Source organism: Macaca thibetana, chromosome 14 (genome assembly GCF_024542745.1).
Source record: "Macaca thibetana thibetana isolate TM-01 chromosome 14, ASM2454274v1, whole genome shotgun sequence".
Classification (NCBI taxonomy): Eukaryota; Metazoa; Chordata; class Mammalia; order Primates; family Cercopithecidae; genus Macaca; species Macaca thibetana.
The window spans coordinates 6,671,038-6,683,007 of NC_065591.1; the positions used below are offsets into that span (position 1 = coordinate 6,671,038).

Consider the following 11,970-nt stretch of genomic DNA (forward strand, 5'->3'; position numbering starts at 1 on the left):
CTCTTCCCATGACTGGAGCCCACCACCCACCTTCCCACTCCCCGGCAGGTTGTGAACCAGATGCTGGAGCGGACCAGTAGTGGCAGCTTTGCAGGCAACGACGGCTTCCTCTATGTGTCTCTGCTGTCTGTGCCGCTGGGGGGAGTTGGTAGGTACCTGCCCATTTCCACCCCCAGGAAAGCTTGGCTTTGGTACCCCAGACCGAGGAAGTCCCTTCGCTCACTGTTCAACCTTGATCCGGGCCCTGGGCCTCTCAAGGCCTCAGTTTCCCTATCTGTACAATGGCTCTGTGAGTGGCCTGGCTCTCTCTGAGCTCTCTGCCAGCTGTGTGCCCCTGGCCAGGGCAGTGGCCTGCTGCTAGGGCTGCATGGGCAGCCTGGCCTCAGGTCCTTGCTCTCTGTGCTCACCTAGGCCACAGTGGGATGGGCCGGTACCACGGCAAGTTCACCTTCGACACCTTCTCCCACCACCGCACCTGCCTGCTCGCCCCCTCCGGCCTGGAGAAGTTAAAGGAGATCCGCTACCCGCCCTACACCGACTGGAACCAGCAGCTGTTACGCTGGGGCATGGGCTCCAACAGCTGCACCCTCCTGTGAGCGTCCCACCCGCCTCCAACGGGTCACGCAGAGAAACCTGAGTCTAGCCATGACGGGCTTGTGCTCCCAACTCACATTGTTCCTCCAGACCGCAGGCTCCCCCAGCCTCAGGTTGCTGGAGCTATCACGTGACTGCATCCTGGCTGCCAGGGTTGCAAAGCAAGGTCTTGCTTCTATCTGAGGGATGCTGTTCGAGAGAGGCCAAGAGACTACAGAACATGCCAAGTAACCTCACTCATCCCACCCTCCCCAATTCTAGCCCTTTGCTCTCTCGGTCAAGGTTGGCCAAGCCCAGTCCCAGGGGCAGCGTGACCCTGGAAAATACGGTGCCCTGCCTTCTTAGGGGCAGCAGCACTGAACGGTTGAGAGCGTGGATCTCTCCAGGCCTTTGCTCTCTCCTCTAGGCACACACGCACTTCCGCCTCTGCCCTGTCCCAATTGTACCAGCACTGCCTCCCCCAGGGATCCTCTCACATCCCACACTGGTCTCTGCACCACCCCTCTGGTTCACACAGCACCCTGCACTCACCCACAGCAGCTCCATCCACAGAGAAAGCCGGGGTTTCATCCTTCCACTGCAGAGTGTTACTGGGACGTGTGGGCAAGTCCCTTCACTTCTCTGAGCCTCAGTTTCCTTATGTGAAAGTTGCTGGAACCAAAATGGAGTCACTTAAGTCAAACTCTAATACAATGGAGTCGGGGGGCCACAAAGAAGCCCTCACACACACATGCCCGAACGGGATTTATCACAAGACACTCCTGCGTGTAGACCAGACACGGGGCATCTCGAAAGCACGTCCTCAAGACTGTAGTATTCCAAATGAGCTGCAGACGCTTACCTACCATGGCCGTCTCCACCAGAAAACCATCGCCAACTCTGCGATCAGCTTGTGACCTACAAACCTTTTAAACAAACCTTGTTTAAAAGCAGCTTACATGGACTTCTGTCCTTTAAAAGCTTCCCCTTGGCTGTGGCCCTCTGCGTATGCCTGGGATCCTTCCTAGCACTCATAGCCCAGATAGTCATCCTCTGCTCTTCCCAAATAAATTCACCTGTTCTGGAGAGTCTGTCTCTCTGAGGTTGACACTTATCTTGTAGAATGGGGTTCCCACTCATCTTTGATCATAAAGGAAATCTCAGATTTAGAACTACGTTACCCAGGCTGCTCTTGAACTCCTGGGCTCAAGCAGTCTACCTCGGCCTCCCAGAATGCTGGGATTACAGGTGTGAACCACCATGCCCAGCCCACATTTCTTAAATATGGTGATTCAGTCCAAACCTTGGTAATACAATCGATGTTTCTAATTGTGTCCTGCTTACAGGGAGCAGGATTTGTTTTTCGTTTTTTGAGGTGGCATCTCACCCTGTATCCCAGGCCGCAGTGCAGAGGCACGATCTCTGCTCACTGCAACCTCTGCCTCCCGGGTTGAAGCAATTCTCCTGCCTCAGCCTCCCTAGTAGCTGGGATTACAGGCGCCCACCACCATGCCCGACTAATTTGTTGTATTTTTAGTAGAGACGGGGTTTCACCATGTTGGTCAGGCTGGTCTTGAACTCCTGACCTCAGGTGATCCGCCCGCCTTGGCCTCTGAAAGTGCTGGGATTACAGGCGTGAGCCACTGCACCCAGCCCAGAGAGCAGGGTTTTTGTGTGTTTGTTTGTTTTTGTTTCTTTGTTTTTGTATATATAAATAAGAATATTCACGAATAGTTTCTGAATTTTGCAGGAATCAAGTAGGGAGAAAAAGTGAATACTTCTGCCTTTGTTCACAGAGGACACTTAGTCAAATTATTGCAAATGTCGACCCAAAGAGCCAAACTCTGTACAATATTTGAAGAGATTTATTCTGATCCAAATATGAATGACCATGGCCTGTGACACAGCCCTTAGGAGATCCTGAGAACGTGTACCCAAGATTGTCAGGTCACAGCTTGGATTTATACATTTTAGGGAGATGTGAGGCATCAATCAATATGTGCAAGATATATGTTGGTTTGGTCCAGAAAGATGGGAGAACTCAAAGCAGGGGCTTTCAGGCTATAGGTAAATTAAAAAATTTCCTGCTTGACAATTGGTTGAGCTTATCTGAAGACCTGTGATCAATAGAAAGGAAATGTTCAGGTTAAGATAAAGGATTGTGGAGACCAAGTTTTATTGTGCAGAGGAAGCTCTCAGATAGCAGGTGGTAAAATCTTTCTTTTTCTTTTTTTTCTTTCTTTTTTTTTTTTTTTTTGAGATGGGGTCTTGCTCTGTTGCCCAGGCTGGAGTACAGCGGAGCGATCTCGGCTCACTGCAACCTCTGCCACCTGCATTCAAGTGATTCTCCTGCCTCAGCCTCCCGAGCAGCTGGGATTACAGGTGCACACCACCACGCCTGGTTAATTTTTGTAGTTTTGTAGAGACAGGGTTTCATCACGTTGGCCAGTCTGGTCTTGAACTCCTGACCTCAAGTGATCCACATGCCTCGGCCTCCCAAAGAGCAGGGATTACAGGCGTGAGCCACCACACTGGCCTAAAATGTTTCTTATCTAACATAAAAGGGTGCCTGGCTCTTAGCTGATTATCTCCTGGATCTGGAAAGAAGTTAAAAAAAAAAAAAGAGAAAAGGGGATTCTCTACAGAATGTAGATTTTTCCCACAGGAGACAACTTTGCAGGGCAGTTGCAAGATATGGCAAGGAAATACATTTGGGGTTAAAGTATTTTGATTTCTTCTCTTTTTTGTTATGTGAGGTTATGCCAGAGTCAGGTCAGAAAGCAGACCACGCTACAGGGTTAAAATTAAAGCCTCTCTGATGAGACTCTGTGGTTTGTAGGGCGTGACTCCCCAGGCCCCTTAGGGGGGAATTTGGGCAAAAGAAGAAAAAAAATCAGAGTTTAGTCCTCACAAACTATAGGCACTTTATGACAGAAAATTTCCTTGAATCTGGAAAACAAAGTGAGGTGACAGTCTCATATTTAAGTCATATTAAGTCTCACATTTAAGTATTTGTATCAATTACTTAATTTCATGTAATTATTTTTGTTTTGTTCAATCTTTTTATTTTATTTTATTACCACAGAGTCTTGCTCCATCACCCAGGCTGGAGTGCAGTGGCACAATCTTGGGTCACTGAAACCTCCACCTCCCAGGTTCAAGTGATTCACCTGCACAGCCTCCTGAGTAGCTGGGATTACAGGTGCCCACCACCACACCCGACTAATTTTTTTGTATTTTTAGGAGAGACAGGGTTTCACCATGTTGGCCAGGCTGGTCTCAAACTCCTGGCCTCAAGTGATCCGTCCACCTCGGTCTCCCCAAGTGCTGAGATTACAGGTGTGGGCGGCAAGCCACCTAGGTGCCAAGGCAAGAGACTTAGGGCACAAGCTGTTCCAGTATAATAATGAAAATATATAGAATAAGAATAGTTATACTAGAAATAGATTATAGATATGATTGTATATGAATATCATTAATCATTAGTTTTTAGCATTACTCTTTATTCCAATATGATAATAATCTTTGTTCTACAATTATAACGTAGGGAAAACCAGGCCATACAGAGATAGGAGCTGAACGGGCACAGTGAGAAGTGACCAAAAGACAAGGGTGTGAGCCCTCTGTTACACCTGGACAGGGCCACTAGAGGGCTCCCTGGTGTAGCAGTAACGCCAGCGCCTGGGAAGGCACCCATTACCTAGCAGACCTTGGTCTAGGGGTAGCATCAGTGCCTGGGGAAGGCACCTGTTACTTAGCAGACCGGGAAAGGGAGTCTCTCTTTCCCCAGGGGGGCAGTGATTAGAGAAGACTCTGCTCCACCACCTCTTGTGGAAAGCCTGACATCAGTGAGGCCCGCCCACAGCCATCTGGAGGCTTAACAGTCTCCCGGTGATGCTGTGCTTCAGCGGTCACACTCCTGTCTACCAAGTAGCTGGGACTACAGGCACCTGCCAACACGCCTGGCTAATTTTTTGTATTTTTAGTAGAAACGGGGTTTCACCATGTTAGCCAGGATGGTCTCCATCTCCTGACCTCTTAATCCGCCTGCCTCCACCTCCCAAAGTGCTGGGAGTACAGACGTGAGCCACCGCGCCCTGCCAGAAATTTAAGCATTTCTGTGGCATACAACCATGCGACACAATCATCACAGTCATGACACATATTTTGGCATATCAGAGTTTTAGGAATCTCAAACCATTTCCCATAGTTTAGTGACACACTTACACAAACATTACTTAAAGGAAGTTAACACCATTTCTATTTGACAATGCTTCCCATATTATTTACCAAATAAGCCTGATCATTTAATGTCTCCAAAAGATGAGAGACACAACCTTTGAGGCTTGCTCCAGGAGGCCCTTCTGGAAGAATCTCAAAGTTGATTTTAGGCCAGATGGCTTCATTTAGGATTTGGATCCAGGGAAGCCTGCCAAAAATGTCAAAAAGTTCAAATGGCTTCCTTCAACAGAATCAGAGATCACTGCCAAATGATAGTTACTCGTTTAACCACAGTGATGATCAAAAGACTTCAAAAGCAACATGGAAAGTTACATGCATGGAAAAACCTTAGCACTTTAAAGCTCAGTCTCCCTAAGCAATCTGTTTTCCTAAGCCAGTGAGCAGGGGAATACATTAGTAATACCGTGGGAAGTCCTGGTTACATGAAACAATTCAGACACATTAAGAAAAACCCAGAACACAGAATCAATTTATACTGGTATAAAACTGCTTTTGTCGACCTTTTTTTTTCTTTTTTTTTTTTTTTTTGAGACGGAGTCTCGCTCTGTAGCCCAGGCTGGAGTGCAGTGGCTGGATCTCAGCTCACTGCAAGCTCCGCCTCCCGGGTTCACGCCATTCTCCGGCCTCAGCCTCCCGAGTAGCTGGGACTACAGGCGCCCGCCACCTCGCCCGGCTAGTTTTTTGTATTTCTTAGTAGAGACAGGGTTTCACCGTGTTAGCCAGGATGGTCTCGATCTCCTGACCTCGTGATCCGCCCATCTCGGCCTCCCAAAGTGCTGGGATTACAGGCTTGAGCCACCGCACCCGGCCATTTTGTCAACCTTTGAGATAAACTTGAAACCAGAGAAATTTGATATTAAGAAGGAATATAACAGAAACAGAAACTAATTTGTAATTTAGAGAATGGCTATTAATGAAGCAGGTTTTAGAAATACATGTCAAAGCCTCTTGGAACTTTACTAAGAGTAAATTAATGTCTTAAGAAACCGCTGTTTTTTTGTTTGTTTGTTTGTTTGTTTAAGACGGAGTCTTGAAAAGTAAAATATAAAATTGGACCACACAGGTACATAATTCACATTAAAAACAAAAACAAAACAAAGCAAAAACTAATTTGAAAAGACGGAGTCTTGCTCTGTCACCCAGGCTGGAGTGCAGTGGTACAATTTTGGCTCACTGCAAGCTCTGCCTCCTCCTGCCATTCTCCTGCCTCAGCCTCCCAAGTAGCTGGGAATATGGGTGCCCACCACCACGCCTGGCTAATTTTGTGTATTTTTAGTAGAGACAGGGTTTCACCATGTTAGCCAGGATGGTCTCGATCTCCTGACCTTGTGATCCACCTACCTCGGCCTCCCAAAGTGCTGAGATTACAGGTGTGAGCCACTGGGCCTGGCTGAAACCACTGTTATTTTAACATAGGGGGCCAAAATTTTAAGTTATGTGTCATATGTTTTAATATCCAAATTCATTCTTTAGAAAAACTGTTATAGGCCAGGCATGGTGGCTTATACCTGTAAATCCCAGCACATTGGGAGGCCAGGATCACCTGAGGTCAGGAGTTCAAGAACAGCCTGACCAACATGGTGAAACCCTGTCTCTACTAAATATACAAAGATTAGCCAGGCATGGTGGTGCATGCCTGTAATCCCAGCTACTCAGGAGGCTGAGGCAGGAGAATGGCATGAACCCGGGAGGCAGAAGTTGAACCCAGGAGATGGAAGTTGCAGTGAAGCAAGATCAAACCACCGCACTCCAGCCTCGGCAAGTGAGTGAGAGAGCAAGACTCCATCTCAAAAAACAAACAAACAAACAAACAAACAAAAAACAACTATTACAAATCATTTAATTTAATTACAGCCAATTTAATCACACCCAACACTTCCATCACAAGTTCCCATTCACAGGCCTAATCATGACTTACTCAGACACCTGTGGCATGCTTGGAGTTGCCCTGTACTTCCTCTTTCTTAAATGTCTAGTCATTTTAGTCTAAGACAGAGATTGACCACACAAGGTTCTTTCCTATACAAAATTACTCTCATTGCTTCACATCTGTAACTTTCTTTACATCTATGTCTCATCTACTTACTGGTTCCTTTTAATCTTTTTTCTATTTCTTTCCTAAATCCATATTTTAAAACTCCCTTTAAATAACTGCTAAATTAGACAAATTACTTTTTTTCTCAATAAAGAATATATTTTATACCTTTCTTATTGTTTTCTTATTAAGTACACCTTACTTTTGGCACACTTCCTATATAGAATTGTATATTAGGATTTTTAAAAACCCTTAGTACTCTCAAATTTTTGTTTTTAATTATCTTTTTCCATTTTTTGAAACAGGGTCTTGCTCCATCACCCAGGCTGGAGTGTAGTGGCATTGATTTGGCTTACTGCAGCCTCGACCTCCCTGGCTCAAGTGATCCTCCCACCTCAGCCTCCTGAGTAGCTGGGACTACAGTAGGCATGTGCCACCACCCCGGCTAATTTTTTTTTTTTTTTGGTAGAAACAGGGTCTCACTATTTTGCCCAGGCTGGTCTGGACCTCCTGATCTCAAATGATCCTCCCACTTCAGCTTCCCAAATTGCTGGAATTACAGGCACAAGCACCCATCCAGTTCCCTTAAATTTTGTTAAAAACATAGGAAGCACAAAATCTTGAACTGACTATCACATATTGGTATTTTATGCCATTGTATGCCATTTTGTAATTGTTAGAAAAACATGTTTTCCTATAGCATAATTTTTATACATATTTATAGGCCCAAACATATTTAGTCTTTAAATTAAATTTAAGAGACCAACAGCAAACATATTTATGGTCAGCAATTTGTTCCAGTTTTCGTCTTATTTGGAAATAACTCACATAGTTAATGAGTATCCATTACTTAATAGAGGATTTCAAATTACATTAAAAAGTTGATACTTATCCCATTTACCTTTACATACTTTATTTATTTTTAGCGGTTCACCAGGATTACTTATGAGAACTGATATATTAGACAAAGCTAGTCATCATTCCAAATTATTTATCTGTTAATTACCTTTTTATATAGCTGTATGTCAGGCAACTATCATAAAAGTAAGAACCTTGGCCGGGCGCGGTGGCTCAAGCCTGTAATCCCAGCACTTTGGGAGGCCGAGACGGGTGGATCACGAGGTCAGGAGATCGAGACTATCCTGGCTAACACGGTGAAACCCCGTCTCTACTAAAAAAAAAAAAATACAAAAAACTAGCCGGGCGAGGTGGCGGCCGCCTGTAGTCCCAGCTACTCGGGAGGCTGAGGCAGGAGAATGGCGTGAACCCGGGAGGCGGAGCTTGCAGTGAGCTGAGATCCGGCCACTGCACTCCAGCCTGGGCGACAGAGCGAGACTCCGTCTCAAAAAAAAAAAAAAAAAAAAGTAAGAACCTTTAAGGCCGGGTGCAGTGACTCACGCATGTAATCCCAGCACTTTGGGAGGCCAAGGCGGGTGGATCACGAGGTCAGGAGATCAAGACCATCCTGGCTAACATGGTGAAACCCCGTCTCTACTAAAAAAAAAAAAAATACAACAAAATAGCCGGGCGTGGTGGCGGGCGCCTGTAGTCCCAGCTACTCCGGAGGCTGAGGCCAGAGAATGACGTGAACCCGGGAGGCGGAGCTTGCAGTGAGCCGAGATCGCGCCACTGTCTCCAGCCTGGGCGACAGAGCGAGACTCTGTCTCAAAAAAAAAAAAGTAAGAGCCTTTAAGTTGCGTTTCAGAAGACACAGCATTCCCATGAAACCAACAATTTTAGACTAGTTCCATTCACCAAAAGATTACCGTCATGTGAACTTGAAAAGCACTTAGTCTTATTTGCTTGGTTTATGAGTACTCATTTCTTTATAAGCCAATTCGGTACCATAGACAAATACAACCAGACCTGTACATACTATCAGATATAAACAATGATCTTGTAGCTTTAACTTTTAAAAGTTTAGCCACGGGTCAAGTAAAATTCACTACTTAAAAGACAGATTCCAACTCTGTCTCTGTCCAACTAACAATTTTAGCTAAAATGTATCTGTCCCATACAGCAGAAGCCCTTTACTAAATTTTAGGAAGAACACAGTAGAAAGGAGACAGGCAAAAATCTGGCTCTAGTGTCAGCTAGAAAACCCATGAGTCTCTCCCACAGCAATTGTTACCCAATCTAGCAGTTCCTAGATCATAGAGGCGTCCCTGAGTCCCATCACTTCTGGTCACTATTAGCAAACTGTAACATCGGGTGGGCTGATTGACGAGGAAGTTTCTTCCCCTACCCACTGGGGACAGTTAGGACACTCTAGTACCCAATGGCCCTAGTACCCAATGGCCCTCTTGTTTACAATATGCACATTGTTGTGGTCTCAAGAGCGGGAGGCCCTTTGGCCAGGCAGTGGGGGCCCTAGGGATCTTACTTATGGCTGATCATCTCCAGTGAACTGGGTTTTGTTTTGTTTGTTTTTTTCAAGAAAGAGTTTTGCTCTTGTCGCCCAGGCTAGAGTGCAATGGCGCGGTATTGGCTCACAACCTCTGCTTCCTGGGTTCAAGCGATTCTCCTGCCTCAGCCTCCCGAGTAGCTGGGATTGCAAGTGCCCACCACCATGACTGCCTAATTTTTTGTATTTTTAGTAGAGACAGGGTTTAGCCACATTGGCCACGCTGGTCTTGAACTCCTGACCTCAGGTGATCTGCCCACCTCAGCCTCCCAAAGTGCTGGGATTACAGGCATGAGCCACCACACCTGGCCGCAGTGAACTGTTTCTTGTGTACTTACTGGCTGGTTGTAGCCAAGAGACTTGGTAGCTTCTTATCTTGTGTTGCCTTGTTGGGTTTTTTTTTTTTTTTTGCCCCTTCCTGGATTTGGCCACAGTTGCTTAATACCTTAAGGGCAATCTCAACCAATTGAGATGTCAGCATCCCCAATGTCCCTTCTGCTTTTTGTAGTTTACCCGCATGGCTTGTGCCACTGGAGTCCTGCTATAATTACTGTTTTCCCATATTACCCACCCAGCAGCTTAGAGGAGGGATTGGTGGTGACACAGATCCCACAACTCTTGGCCCACACTCAACTAGTTTTAAAAAAAAAAAAAATTGGCAGGAGGGGCGGGTATGGTGGCTCATGCCTATAATCACCACACTTTGGGAGGCAAAGGTGGGCAGATCACTTGAGCTTAAGAGTTCGAGACCAACCTAGGTAAGATGGTGGAACCTCGTCTCTATAATATTAGGTTGGTTCAAAAGTAACCGCTGTTTTTGCCATTGAGAGTAACGGCAAAAACTTCTATTACTTTTGCACCAATCTAATTTTTAAAAAATTAATTTTAAAAATTGGAAGGCATAGATTTCACTCAGCAAGGCAGGAAACTCGTAACTGCTCTACACTGGCTCTGCTGACCACCCGGCGGTGCTCCAGAGAATGCAAACTGCCCGAGATTTAGATGAATTGACTGAAGGCAATAAAGACATTGTGTTGAAAAACACAGCAGAAAAGCTGGGTGTGGTGACTCACACCTGTAATCTCAGCACTTTAGGAGGCTGAAGGGGGTGGATCACTTGAGCTCAGGAGTTTGAGACCAGACTGGACAGCATAGCAAGACCCCATCTGAGAAAAAAAATTAGCTGGGCACGTGCCTGTAGTTTCAGTTACTTGGGAGGCTGAGACGGGAGGACTGTTTGAACCTGGAAGTTGGAGGTTGCAGTGAGCCAAGATTGGGCCACTGCACTGCAGCCTGGGTGACAGAGCCAGACCTTGTTCCCAAATTAAAAAAAAAAAAACCCATTGCAGAAGACCTTCAGAATTGCTTGCCTCTAGAAACCATGCTGTCCTTAGAACATCTCACCCTTCAAAAACTACAGCAGCAGCCAGGACCCACCATTCACGCTGATGCATTCCTTTGTGATGAAGACTTCATTGATTCATTATGTGACAAAGGGAAAATAAGCAGCAACTACTGTGTGGTTCACACCAAACAGAACCTTTAGACTGATTGTTTGTTCCTTCTCCCTCATGGAATTGAAGTTCATTTATCTTCGTGCGCTCCCTGATCAATCAGGAAAGGTTGTGGCTGACGTCAGCTCCAGGCTCAGCACAGTCTTTATGGGGTGATCTCATAGTTTAGCAGGTGCAACTCTGTGGAGTAGAACTGAATGGAGACTTTTGCCAGTTGCAGGAAATGGTCATTAAAAAATACCAGTTTACTCACAGAATAAAGGTGCTTCATGCAGACATCTGTCCCCAGGGTTTCTTCTGCAAAATGCTCATGCTGTTATCACGAATAATGTCTTCAAATATTCTCTTAATGAGGCAGAACAGGCCAGAGCTAGGAATATATTCGTCATAACATAACGAATCAGATCATTATTAGTGACAGTGCCAAGTCTTGAAGATTCTCTCCTGGGTCTTCAGACTAATACACATTTATCTCCTTGGGCTGAAGAAGTACTATGGGACTATGACGTATACCCACAAAAGGATATTGACAAAGAAGCTCTTTATTTATTTATTTGTTTGTTTGTTTATATATTTTTTCTTCTGAGACAAGGTCTTACTCTGCTATCTAGCCTGGAATGCAGCGGTACGATAACGGCTCACTGTAACTTTCAACTCCCCATGCTCAAGTGATCCTCCTGCCTCAGCCTTTTTTTTTTTTTTTTTTTTTGAGACAGAGTGCCGCTCTTGTCGCCCAGGCTGCAGTGCAATGGTGTGATCTCGGCTCACTGCAACCTCTGCCTCATGCCTCAGCGTCCCGAGTAGCTGGGATCACAGGCACCCACCACCACGCCCAGCTAATTTTTGTATTTTTAGTAGAGACGGGGTTTCGCCATGTTGGCCAGGCTGGTCTCAAACTCCTGACATCAGGTGATCCGCCCCCCTCAGCCTCCCAAAGTGCTGGGATTACAGGTGTGACCCACCGCGCCCACTCTAATTTTTTTTTCGGTAGAGACAGAGTCTCCCTATGTTGCCCAGGCTAGTCTTGAACTCCTAGGCTCAAGCGATCTGCTCCCCTTGGCCTCCCAAAGTGTTGAGATTACAGGTGTGAGCCACTGCACCTGGCTGACAAAGAAGCTCTTGAACAAATCCATTTAATGAAATTAGCATTAAAATAGTCCTACCTCATTGTAATGTTTTGTAGAGTATCTTATAAAATAATG

At 45.8% G+C, this 11,970-nt stretch overlaps 2 protein-coding genes across 2 annotated transcripts in view; one reads left to right on the forward strand and one right to left on the reverse strand.

The window, feature by feature from the left end:
• The window catches only part of NUDT8 (nudix hydrolase 8), a 162,157-nt gene that overhangs the window by 126,325 nt on the left and 23,862 nt on the right, over positions 1–11,970 (forward strand). The gene's annotated exons all lie outside the window — the stretch shown is intronic.
• Positions 1–11,970, reverse strand: part of NDUFS8 (NADH:ubiquinone oxidoreductase core subunit S8) — a 150,602-nt gene that overhangs the window by 119,270 nt on the left and 19,362 nt on the right. The window lies entirely within an intron of this gene.